Source organism: Triticum aestivum, chromosome 3A (assembly GCF_018294505.1).
Source record: "Triticum aestivum cultivar Chinese Spring chromosome 3A, IWGSC CS RefSeq v2.1, whole genome shotgun sequence".
NCBI lineage: Eukaryota > Viridiplantae > Streptophyta > Magnoliopsida > Poales > Poaceae > Triticum > Triticum aestivum.
This window is the reverse complement of record NC_057800.1, coordinates 566495720-566509723: the sequence shown is the minus strand read 5'-3', so window position 1 is coordinate 566509723 and position 14004 is coordinate 566495720.

Sequence of the window (14004 nt, the reverse complement as noted above, 5' to 3'; positions counted from 1 at the left end):
CACATGTCATTTCGGCCGAGGAGAAGGCGTTCTTGGATGAAGTTACGAACCTACCCTCGATCTACAACGGGCCAATTGATGCGTGTCCCACATAGGCTGGTAATTTCGCGTCTCCCATTTATTTGCTCGGGCGAATTCCACTGATCAGATTGTGTTTAACAGTTCGTTCAAATTTTTGGAGAACGAGCATCCACGTCTACCTTACCAAGTCGATTCGAATCAAATTTTGAAATATTAGCTTGCCACTTCTTTTTTAGATGGAGAGATGATGCTCGGAATAATGTGTTTTTACATGCTTGTTGCTAGAGATTTACTATATGACAAATAGTTGACCCACTCAAAAACGGGAATCAAACCCAAAATGAAATATCTCGATTCAATGAAATAGCTCGTTCACCAGGTCAAAATAGAGAACTAAATCCAAAATTAAACACCTCAATCGGGTAGCATGTTGTACAATATTATAGTACTCCATGAACATGTTGAGAGTCAAATTAATGAACTTGTTTGATATATGCATATCTCCGTTCATGTGTGGATTGCAGACAACATGTTCTCCAATTTAAATATTTGAATGCAAGTTTATATCGAAACATGGTTTATATCAGTCTTTGATGCATAAAACGCGACCTCCCCCTCTCCCGGACTCCTGCTCTCTCTCTCTCATCGACAATCTTCAATTCTGTCGTACGCATCCAACACGCAAACCTTGTTGGTCCCTCTCCCTCTCTCTCTCTCTGTGTGGGGGGGTCTTTCTAGTTCGCATGCATATATACTCCATCTATAGGTCTCTCTCGCACACTATGTATGATTCTCTAGTCCAAGCTAAATATCTTGGGTGCACTCATCGTACGCACACAAATTCCTTGGCTCGTTGCCCGTAACTCTCTCATGCACCACTCTGTCGTCTCGGAGCTCTTCCCTGTCTCTCTCAAACTCTCCATCTACCTGGGTCACACATACACATGAATATCTCACTCACACTTGATAGACCCATCTAAAACTTTATCTCTCTCCCTCGTTCTCTCTCCATCTCACACGCACACACACACACAATAGCATTCCTAGCCAAGTATGATGGTCTCTCACTCAAATGTAGGCACATGCAGTCCCCCTATATGTATATGACTAGCTAATCTTAGTCTCCATCACACACATGTGCATGGTCTATCTTGATTTCTCTCAGGGCATCTTTCTATCTCGCACGCACCTCCCTTGATCTCCCACTCATATAAGTCCCCTCACGATCTCGAGGGGATCTCTCTATCACAAACACACCCTCTCTCCCTCCCCATGCATCCAAGTTCTCCATGTGTCCCTCTCGACCTTTGTTCCTTGTTGGCCAGACCTCTATTGGACATGTGCTATAGGGGTTTCTCTCTCTGTTGCAAACAATCACGCACTAGCTATCTTCGTGTATCTCCTCACCTTGCTTTTCTATCTCGGAGATGCATGCTTGATATGTTTGCATAAGAAATGAAAAAACACACACTCTCTCTAATTTATCGTTTGTTGTCCCTTTCTCATTCACACACATACTATTTTTGCACACTCACTCATTCTCCTTCACACGCACTTGATCTCTCTCGACTTAGAAAATCTCTTCGGTCCATAGCATATAGATTTATTGAAAAGTCAAACATCACAAAGTTTGACCATGTACGTGGAGAAAAACATTCACATCTAGAACGGCAAACATATACCATTAGATTCATCATGAGATGTAGTTTCATATGATATATCTTTGGTATTGTAGATATAAATAAAATTTGCATAAACTTGATCAATGTTTCCAAAGTTCGACTTCTAATTTTTTTACATGTACTGCATTATCGAGCGGATGTAATATCTCTTTCCCCCTCTCAGCTATCTGACGCACCACTCAGCCTTATTGGGGCTCCTCTATCTCTCTCAAACTTTATATCTCCCTGGTTCACACATACACATGTCTCGCTCGCGCTACATATACACCCATCCAACATTCTCCGCCCTTGTTCTCTCTCTATGTGACACACACCCCCTAAGTACCATAATCCCTCACTCCATCATAGGCGCATGCACTCCCCCTAAGTATGATTATCTCTCACTAGCCATCAGGAACACACGTATTGTCTCCTTCCATCCATACGTCTATCTCGATATCTCTTGGGGTATCTTCTATCGCGCACACACCTTGTCACTCGATCTCCCACCCATGTCGTCCCATCGCGATCTCCAGGGGATCTCTCTATCACAAACATACACTCTCTCCTCCCCATGTCTTCATTTTCTCCGTACGTCTCTCTTGACCTCTCTCCCTTGCTTGTCAGACCCCTGTTGGCCACGTGCTAGGGGTCTTTCTCTCTCGGTTGCAAACAACCACACACTATCTCCTCACCTTGCTTCCATTGTCGAAGATGCATGTGTGATATGTTTGCATAAGACACACACACACGCCTTTTCTCTACTTTTATCGTGTGTTGTCCATGTCTCTTTCACACACACACACACACACACACACACACACACACACTTTTTCACTCACTCTTTCTATTTCACACACACACTCTCTCTCTCTCTCTCACTCTCTCTCTAGTTAGGGACTCTCTCACGTCCATAAGCATATGGATGTTTTGAAAATTCAAACCTCAGAAAAGTTTGACTAGGTATATGTGGAGAAAAACATTTACATCTGGAACGATCATTAGATTCATCACAACATGTATATACTTCATACCATCATTTGTCTATGGTATTATAGATATAAGTAATTTCTTTATAAACTTGGTCAAAGTTTCAAAAGTTTGACTTAAAAAAATGTTGGCACTACATTACCGAACGGAGGGTGTAGCTCTTTCTCTCTCTCTGCTATCTCTCATGGGCCTTCCCTCTCACTCGAACTCTCTATACCGGCAGATTATACGCTCACTGTGTCAGTGTATAGCTCCGTATATTGTTTAGTTCACCAGTCAACCAGTCCACATGCTCCCATGTGAGCTCGTGTTCTCTATCTTCATGTGCTGGCCCATGTGGCAGTGGGTGAAAATAAGTAAACTAGAGGCCCATCTGACACGCGGTGAAGTAAACAAAGTTGAAACCACTCGGGGTAGCACCCTGCACGCTAGTAAATTGAGGGCGCATTGAGGACACACTTCTTCCGCGTGAAGGACGCACTCGCGCACAATTCACCACTGCGCAACAGCATGCACAGAAGGACGCACTTGCGCACACCTAATAGGCCAGCACACAACACATACCAGCACATGTGTACACCAGCGTTGCCGCCGGTTGAGATGGACGGCGAGGCAGCCAACAAGCGGAGGCGGCTCGAGCCAAAACCGCATCCGGCGAGCCTGGACTTCATCAGCTGCCTCCCCGACAACATGCTGCTCGTCATCATCGGCCTCCTCCCCACAAAATCTGCCGTGCGGACCGCCCTGCTCTCCCGGTGGTGGCGCCCCCCTCTAGCGCCGCGTCCTCCTCTACCTCAACGTTGACAGTTCCCTCTGCGACAGGGATTGCAAACGCATGGCCGCAGTCTCCAAGATCCTTTCATCGCACCCTGGGCCAGCCAGACGCCTTGACATCCGCATGTTCAGTACCAACTACAAGGTCCAAGCCAAGTTCGACGAGTGGTTCTTATCCCCTGCCCTAGAATAGCTCGAGGAGCTCAGCTTTGAAGCTGGAAGATGTCGCTCTCTGCCGCCGTCCGCGCTCCGCCTCACGCCAACGCTGCGCCGCGCCAGCTTCAGCTCCTGCTATCTTCCCCAGATTAATGTCGCACCCGCCCTTCTTCTCCCTCAACTCAAGCAGCTCGACCTCTTCAACATTGGCATCTTGAAGCAGGATATGGAGCACCTGCTCCGCAGCTGTACTACGCTCGAGTACCCTCGTCTTGAGCAGATCCAGGGGTTCATTAGCCTCCACATCGCCTCGACGAATCTCCGATGGATTTTTGTGTCTTGCTAGCCCTGCAACAAGACATCAATTGGGAAGAGATCACTCTAGCTGTTCCACATTATGGTCATTGAGAATGCGCCTTTCCTTGAGAGATTGCTTGTATCTGATCTAGAAGGTCCAACAAAAATCAGGGTCATTGATGCGCCAAAATTGACAGTGTTGGTGTACTCGTCTGCCAAATTCTCCTAACTCTATTGGATCCGTAATCGTTCAGGTACAACACTCATCTTCTTCTCCGTCTTCTTGAAATTCACATTTTTAAATTTCTTCTTGATGTATTTACGACCGTCTTCCAGAAAATGATTCCCACAAGCTTGACCTAGTCTATGCGCACATTGAAGATCTTGGAAATAAAATCTATCGGCCCCAATCTGGATCAAGTTGTTGGATTCCTTACATGCTTTACGTGCACGGAGAAGCTACCCGTCGAGGTGAAATTTCTTTCCTATTAGTAAACAGTAATCACAACGTAGCTCAATTTTTTTTAGTAATTTTCCCAAATTACAATGACAAGTGTAGTTTTGAAAATTGCATCTACACACTGCACCGAAGGAAATGTTTTTTGTATTTTTTTCTCACGTGATCACCTGCATCATTTTTTGTTGTACTACTATAGTAGCCTAGGCTAGTCATAGTGGAAAGTAACTTAGACTAGTAACTCTATGGTTACCCCAAGAGCAACTACTACCTCTGTCCTGGTTTATTCTTCCTATTTTGTAGTATCAAAATTTGACCTTAGATTTAACTGACAAAATGTTAATGCATGTCACTAAAAATTATATTGTTGGATTCGTATTTGAAGATAATTTCAAATGAATAATTTTTTCGTGACATGCATTGGCATTTTCTTAGGTAAATCTATGGTCGAAATTTTACACTAAATACGAGGTAGTACAAAAGTGGGCTATAACGGCCCTCTACTATGTAGGCCAAAACACATGCCAAATTCACTTGTGATGCATTTGGCATCGATGCCCCTCCATTGCTCACTTGGTGCCTCAATCTAGATCACCGACTTTGCTCCGGTGCCAAATTAACTCACGCAATGAAAAAACACTTGCGTGGGAGAGAGAGAGAGAGGACTGAGGCAATAAAAACACTTGTTTGGGAGAGTGATAGGCTGGTGTAGTTGGTTTGATTGATTTGTTTATACATGTGGGTCTGTGTGCACAGCAGTGCTAACTCTCTTACATCGCGAGAGCGGTGCCAAAATCTTTTGATTTGACATCGATGCGTATTATGGGGCATACTTTTGAGAAATATGGCATCGACCACATAGTGGAAGGCAACAAATGCCCAAGTTCTTCACGTGCTCCTAGGTAAATGAGAGGAAAGAGAAAGAGAGAGAGAGTGAAAAATTATCACTAGCCAGCCAACCCTATCGTATGAGCGAATGATATTGTTACCTCTTGATGACACGGCAATCTTATACAGCCGGCTGCTCTAATATGTTCTCTTCTTTTGTAGATAAAAAAGACCCAAAAGTGAAAAATGTGCTGCACTATAACAATCTCATCGAATGCCTTGATCTCCATCTTACAGAAATTGATTCAATCGACTACCGAGGCAGCACATCTGAGGTTAAATTGGCCATGTTCTTTGTTCTGGAGGCAAGTGTGCTCAAGGTAATGAGGTTTGGCGTTCTCTGGCGCAACAATGAATGGCGTGCTGGTCACCACAAGCGTCTAAGCCTAAATGACAAAGTCTCCGCAGAAGCTGAATTTGTTTTTGAAACATGAAGTGGCCAGAGACTCGAAAATTTATTTGCCCATTAGTGACTTGTCAGAGCGGTGGATTTTAGTTTGTACGATAATGTTGCATCCACCTAAAGTAACGAAAGTTCTTACGTAAACTTCCTAGTAATTCCCTCTTCGTAGGTGTAGCATTACTCCTAACATTTGTAATATCAGTTTGAAACTTGTAATATTGCCGTGTCCTATTCCCGCGTTTTCAAAATCCCGTGAATCAAAGAGGTCCTGAGTTGGTGATGATGTTGTGCCTGCCATCTTTCACCAATAGCCGTCGGATCTAGGTCTGATGCATACAAACCAAACTTCTCCAATTTTGCAAAAAGATGTCCGCACTTGTTCCCTATTTACAAACAAATCCTTGTCTCTCACAATCAGCCTTATCTCCTCCCCACCACATCTAGAAGGCCATGGAAAAATCTGGCGTGATGGCCGCTGCCGGCGCCGTCTACCCTCAGTCTTGGTGTTCTGTGCAATGCATAGGCATCTATGCACGAGAAATTATGTTGAACACGGCTAGTTGTAAGCAGGCTAGCTCTACAGCCATGATGATAGTGACTGCAGACTGTGAGGCTGACTATGGTTTGCCAAACACGGCGCCTATACTCAGGTGTCATCTCCGGCGCAGGGTCTTGTTACTTCACTGTGAGGCGCAACACATAATAATTTGACCAACGGGTAGTACAGTGCTACTAGTACATTGGTAGTACTGCTACTAATACTAGTACCACCGTCTGGATTTAGTAGTACTACCACGTCCATCTAGATTTCGTATTTGACTAGCAATATCTAGTAATGCATGTCACAAAAAATGTACTACTCCCTCTGTAAATAAATACATGATGTATTGTTTTATTCCTATCGGCGAGAGAACTTATTGTCTTTTTGCTAATTAATAGGATTACATGCAATGAACTAACCACTGCATGTCATGTTTGGTAGTCTCAAGTCATTGAAAGCACGCACAGCCCACATCTCTCATTGGTTGATATGTCACGAAATAAGAAATGAGGAGGGAGTTAATGTACCATGCCTAAGTGTTTTGGGATTACACAACATTTTTGGTTACATGCATTAACATTTTATTAGTTAAATCAAAGGTCAAAACTTGGCGCAAAATGCAAAGGGGACCAATAAACTAGTAAACATCAAAGTTCTCTCGTTTGGCCCCAACTAGAGGTCCGGTGAGATGACTATACTACACCGGCACGGAGGGGGACGCAGCTTCATTGACTTACTGCACCTGTCTTTGGTTGTATGACACATGGGCCAACAGGTGGCTGGCCCGCCTGTCATACAACCAAAGGCAGGTGCAGTAGAGGGCCGAGGAGTAGATGGCCAACACGCACGTGAATTCAACACAGTCTGCACTTCTCATATAAAGGCTCCCCGCTAGTCCAATCTACGAAATCCTACGCACCCTAACCTAGGGCAAGGGTGATCACTCCAATCGCAAGATCAGTTGACTAGAAGCTAGACCCAGATGGTCCACAAACCCGACCTGCATCCCGACACCAAGGAACGTCTCCAGGTCGTGCTGAGGCCGCCAGGGTGGGAGGCCGCTTGGACGACAGCTTCATCTCCTTGTTCGACAAGGTCCTCGTCGGCATCCTCGACAAGTTCACTGTCGTCAAGAAGCTCACGGATGACCTTGACGTACGCCTCCAGCCCACGCGCCCAGGCTCTGCGATGCCCGCACCCTCAACGGCCTCTATGGTGACAACCTCTTCGACGCACTGGTGGCCCTGCGACTACCCGCCGTCGCGCCAAAGAATCTCCACCTCGAGGTCGCGCTCACCGTGCAGCGCCTGGCGCATCAAGACACCATCGACATAATCACCCACGTCCATGCGCAAATCGTCCACAAGGGCTACTACGTGCCAGAGGAGGACGATAGGTCGCTGGCCTTCTTGACTCGCATGGCAACCTTGGACGACATTGTTCAGAAGCATGTTGAGCTCGCCGCCAATGCCGCTGCTCCTCACACGTCGGTTGGTGACCCGGCGCACTAGGGCATGAGGATGTCGTTGATGGATCCGTATGTATCTTTATCTTTCCTTCAAATCCATGTACTAGTATATGGTACTACTAGTAATTATCTTATCTTTCGCATCAACTTCATAATTTTTGTACGTACTCCATGCATGAACCGCACCAGAACCTAACTTCTCATTACTCTAGGGAAAATCATTATTTCTATCTATCGGTCGTGCCATGGAGCACAACCAAATTTTACAAGTTACAAGTTCAAAAGGAAAAGCTTGCCGTGTTCGCGTCGCACCCCGCTGCCCACACGGTTGGTCCGGCACGCCGCTCAAGGGGGAAAGCGTGTTGTGTTGCATTTTCACTTACAAGTGGGACTACAGTTGAGCAAACCGACTATCGACAAACCCCCACCCCGCCCAGAGCGCGATGGCAAGTAAACAGGAGGGAGAAGAGATGGTTGTAGCATGGACTCCAAGAAAATTGGTGTCGGATGGGACTCGTGTGGGTGGCGTGTGCCGTACTGCTAGACGTGAATGCTAGTTATGGCCCATGCCACCCCACTATATCGAGCCTATATCGAGGTGCTGGTTACGTACAACAAATTTCCTGGAGTTCGTGCTAAGCCCTCCTCTATCTCTCTTCTCAGCCAGCCAGCAGACGCGCTGAGCCCATCGTCTGTTTGCTCACATGTGGTCCCACATGTCAGTGAAAACGCAAGAGGACCCACTGGACCTGCACATCTTTCACGTTGACGTGGTGGTGATGAAAAACAAATCCAATAAAGATCTCCGATGGCCGCTTTTGGAGTTACTCAAGAGTAGTAAGATTCTATCTACAGTTTAACCTAAGATGCACAACACGTGGCTTCAACTAGCACTCCATTTTCTTGCATGACACGACCTGGATGCTGGATGTCCCACGTGTCGGCAAAAGGAGGCAGACCGGAGGAGTAGGAAACACAGCAAGCCCTGTACGTACATCATACTACGTACAAGCCCACCTCACGCAGTCACGCTATCACCATATTTCTCGGCCTCCGTGCGACATCTAACTATTGGTTGGATCTTTGTGATGTGGCAACTTCGTACTACTACGGATGCTGGGTATACTACTACGACACTAACACTCCATGAAGTGAGTCAAAAACCATTTATAAATTGAGTTTATGACATGCATATTCAAATGTACCTTTCATTACATACAACAAGTCAACAACACACAACGACAACGAGGATACCTGTTGGATTATAGACTAGTTCCAACAAAACATTCTAGTAAATAGTAAAGTTTTCATCACACAACAAATAACAAGCAATGAAATGAACTTCAGCTCAATCACTCCTTGGCATTGGAAACGCTTGCTTTGAACCAGAAGATTTTGTCTCGAAAGGGCCAGCTACTATTAATCTCAAGACCGACGCAGGACGGATCATCCAGGCTGAAGCGGCCTATTTCATGACCCATATTGAGATAGCCATGGTAGGGAAGCATAGCAATGTCTGAGGTATAGATACAATTGCTTCTCATAAATGGTAGTAATGTTGTATCAACAGCAGCTGGATCGCCTTTCACCATGATTGGAGGATAGTTATGTCCAAGGAAGAGCGAGTTTCCTCCAAGAGTATCAATACTAAACCAGGGAGAAGGTGTTGGCGCTAGCACAGTAGTATCCATCCGGAATACCCTGCAACGGATGTTGGAATAGGTCCGGAGAGTGCGACCGTGGGAGACAACACCTGCTTCCTTAGTCACATCAGCGGCGCCCTATATACAGAGAAGAATAGGTGATCCATCAGAATAAGTTGCCAAGCGCCACTGAGTATATGGGCCCTCCTCGTCCTCATGTTTGTGACCATCACCATCGTCATCTCCCCCTTGGTTATAAAAATTTTCAAGTATAGGTGGTGGAATGTTCATAGGACCTCGGAAACACAACAAGGTTAATTACTAAAGGGAAACTAGCTAACCCGCATGCATGTGGATGAAACGATTATAATTATGGTGGAAGACAAACGTACCAAAAGCATAAGGATTCCATGCAAAAACAGTGCCACGAGTGGTGGCAGCAAACACAAGACCCTCGTACTGAATTGCATCACAGTACTCATCCTTGTATAGAAATTGATTTTTGAGCAATATCCAACTAGCCGAACTATAAAGGAAGGCGAGAATCTTGTCGAAGATCGCAACAACTACATATTCCATTAAATCCCAAGAGCGGTCGGGAACTTGAGAAATTGCTATGTTCTGTAGACGACACTCACCATGTCCGTAGTTGAAAGTACGGTCATAACCGGTGTGCTCAACCTCTGGGCAGTCTGAGATTTTTGGAAGTGGAACCCGGTGATGAGTGTACACATTCACAAGTTCCCACTCGCAGTTGGACCCAATATAAACAACCCAATCTCCATTTGCGCCTGCCCAAGCCTTACCCTCAAGCGATGGCATCTTAACATCACACATATCATTATCAAGCAGCACCAACTTGCACAAGGCGAGGCCTCCGTCGTCTGCGCACCAGTGAGCAGGGTCACGGTGAAGAAGATAGGAGAGATCAAACCACTCCTGGACCCTTGGGTTCGTTGTAATGATGTTATTAGTTGAGTCGAGAATGGTATTGAACGAACCTACCATGCTAGCCGAGGTGATGACATTGCACTGATCAATGAGTTCCTCCACCACGTCATCATTCAGATCGGGGCAAGAATAATGGGGTCGTTTCCGGTCTGTTCCCTCCATGGAGAAGACGATCGAACAATGGCAGAAGGAAGGGTGAAGGCAAATGGAGGAGGGAGGAGGAGCGTGCGACATCATTTCCAAATCGAGAGGGAAAGCCGAAGAGTCGATGGACGGTTGCCACGGTACACGAAGAGGTGCCCCGACCTATATAGACATCCATTCAGAAATTGCACAAAAGGACTAGCCATCGTCTCACTAACATGTGGGAACGAGACCACATGTCAATGAAGAGGCTAGTGGGGAGTGGACGGTTTCCACAGAGATCACACATTGACGACAAGGCCGTCCTGTCAGACCTAGCGCCCGCGCGGGATGGCTTCCGTCCCCCACACGAGCGAAGCCACTTGACACCCCACACGGTTCGTCCGCCACATCGCTAGGCCAATTCCAGCATGTGCAGCTCGGATGCGCGCTTGCTTAGCCCCCTTTCCCTCGATGCCCCAGAGCTACCCAACCACGGCTATGTGTTTTGCGCACCCGACAGCCGGATTTGGAGCGGATCCTGTCGGGCTTGAGCTCGCCCGGTTGTGGGAGGCCACGTCGCACCATGGACTGGCCGGGCACCGGGCCGGAAGGCCCAGGCAAGGCCACAAGGCCGCATGCAGGTACTGACTCCTCCTCTAGCCGCTCGGATCTACACCGTCGGTGGTCTGCCGGCAGATACATGAATGACAGTCGGCCGGGCTTGGTGCTGGCCCAAAAGCTCGTTGCCCCACCGTAGCCACTCATTACATGCGACAACTGCCCAAAGTAGGTCATGCACCACGTTTCTACAACACCGGAACATCCCGGATGAGTGTTCATCAAGTGCTCAACTGATGGGGTATGTGCATCTCAGATTAGACTTGTTGTGCTAACTTAAAATTTAATTGTGTAGAATGGATGCAAGTTTTGGTATTGGGAAGAAGAGTACATCGATATATTGATAGAGCGCAATTTAGTAGATGTTGTAGCACTTTTAGCTAGCATAGAGGCTAGAGATGAGACTAGTGTACTTGTTGATAGAATAGAGGCTAGACATGAGACTAGATGCGAGGAAGCAACGTCTACTTCTTTACACTCGAAGAATAAAGAAGCACGCAAGATCGAGCCTCCGTAGATCAACAATCAATGCATCAAGAAGGCACTAATCCAACTTACAGGAGCAGTTATGGAAGTTGGATATCTTCTAAAATGTATTCTTGTGGTTCTTGTTTTCTTTGGTCTTGCTTTTCTAGTCAAATTTTAGTGATGTATTTCCATGTACAAAAAATCAATGATGAAAAAAGATATGTGTTTGCAAAGAAAAATGTACGCGGCCGGGATGCGTCTGTGCGTTGGGCGCACGGCCACCGCATCCGAGAAATGGCCTGGACACGACCCCATTACCCTACCCAAACGGACAGAATTCGGGCAAAACGGAGGTCCGTTTGGGGTCGTGCATTGGAGTTGGCCTTACAAGTGGGACCGCAGTTGAGGAATCAGACTATCGACAAACCCCCACCTCGCCCTCCGCGAGATTGCTGAGTTAGAGAAACGACGAGGTTGAAGAGATAGCTGTAGCACGGACTCCAAGAAATATGGTGTCAGATGGAAGTTGTGTTGGTAGCCTGTTCCGTACTCCTAGACGTGAATGCTTGTTCTGGTCCATGCCACCCTACTATATAGTAGTAGTATCGAGGATTCTAGGTGATGGTTACGTACAGCGAACACATTAACATATGGCCCACCTCACACTGTGGCCAAATTTCCTGGAGTTTGTGCTAGGTTAAAAAGTGTTCTTTGTGAGGGTGGGTGGCTGGTCTCAAGTTTAAAACTTTTTGTATTACGTATGTAGACATAGAGATAGTGCAACATGTGAAGCTAGTACAATAGTGTACTATTGTTGATTGTCCTCATCCGATAACCTGTTGCAATGCACGCACAATTATGTATTCGGAAAATATTTTTTTGCCTCATCGCAGCACCCACTCAGAGAAGCGACTCGAATCCATTCATAAATTTATTAAGTTTATCACATGCATATCATTTTGTTACATACAACAGGTCATCAACCCACAACGACAACGAGGATACATTATAAATACTAAAGTTTTCATCACACAACAAAGAACAAGCAATGAAATGAACTTCAACTCAACCAATCCTCGGTGTTGGAAACGCTTGCTTTGAACCACAAGTGATTCTCTGGGAAGGGCCAGCTACTGTCAATCTCAAGACCAACGTAGGACTGATCATCCAGGCTGAAGCGGCCTACTATATCATGACCAGGGTAGGGAACCACCGCAATGTCCGAGGTATAGATACAATTACTTCTCATAAATGGTAGTAATGTTGTGTCAACAGCAGTTGGATCGCCTTGCACCATCATTGGATAGTTTTGTCCAAGGAAGAGCGAGTTTTCTCCAAGACTATCAATACTGTACCAGGGAGAAGGTGTTGGCTCTAGCACACTAGTATCCATCCCGAATACCATGCAACGGGTGTTGGAATAGGTACGGAGAGTGCGACCATGGGAGACAACACCTGCTTCCTTAGTAGTAACATCAGTAGTGGGCTGTATATAGACAAGAAGGGGTGATCCATCGGAATAAGTTGCCAGGCGCCACTGAGTATACGGGCCCTCCTCGTCCTCATGTTTGTGACCATAACCATCGTCATCTCCCCCTTGGTTGGAATGTTCACAAGACCTTGGAAACACAAGAAGAAGGTTAATTAGTAAAGGGAAAATTGCTAACCCGTATGCATGTGGATGAAACAATTATAATTATGGTGGAAGACAAACATACCGAAACTATGAGGATCCCATGCAAAAACAGTGCCACGAGTGGTGGCAGCAAACACAAGACCCTCATATTGAATTGCATCACAGTACACATCTGTTTATCGAAACTGATTTTTGAGCAATATCCATCCAGTCGAACCACGAAGGATGGCAACAAGCTTGTCGAAGATAGCAACAACTCCATAGTTCCTATAATGCCAAGAGCGGTTGGGAACTCGACAAATTGCTATCTTCCGTAGAAGACAGTCACCATGATCATATTTGAACATGCGTAGAATGCTGGTGTGCTCAACCTCTGGGCAGTCTGAGATTTTTGGAAGTGGAACCCGGTGACGAGTGTACACATTTACAAGTTCCCACTCGCAGTTGTGCCCAATATAAACAACCCAATCTTCATTTGTGCGTGCCCAAGCCTTGCCCTTAAGCGATGGCATCTTAACATCATACATATCATTATCAAGCGGCATCAACTTGCACAAGGCGAGGATTCCCTCGTCCCCGCGCCAGTCAGCAGGATCACGACGAAGAAGATAGGGGAGATCAAACCGCTCTTGGACCCTTGGGTTCCTTGTAATGATGTTATTAGTTGAGTCGAGAATGGTCTTGAACGAACCTGCCATGCTAGCCGACGTGATGATGTCGCACCGATCAATGAGTTCCTCCACCACATCATCTTTCAGATCGGGGCAAGAATAACAAGGTCATTTCCGGCCTGTTCCCTCCATGGAGAAGACGATCAGACAATGGCAGAAGTAGGGGTGAAGGCAAATGGAGGAGGGAGGAAGAGCGTGCGATAATAGTTCCAAATCGAGAAGGAAAGGCGAAGAG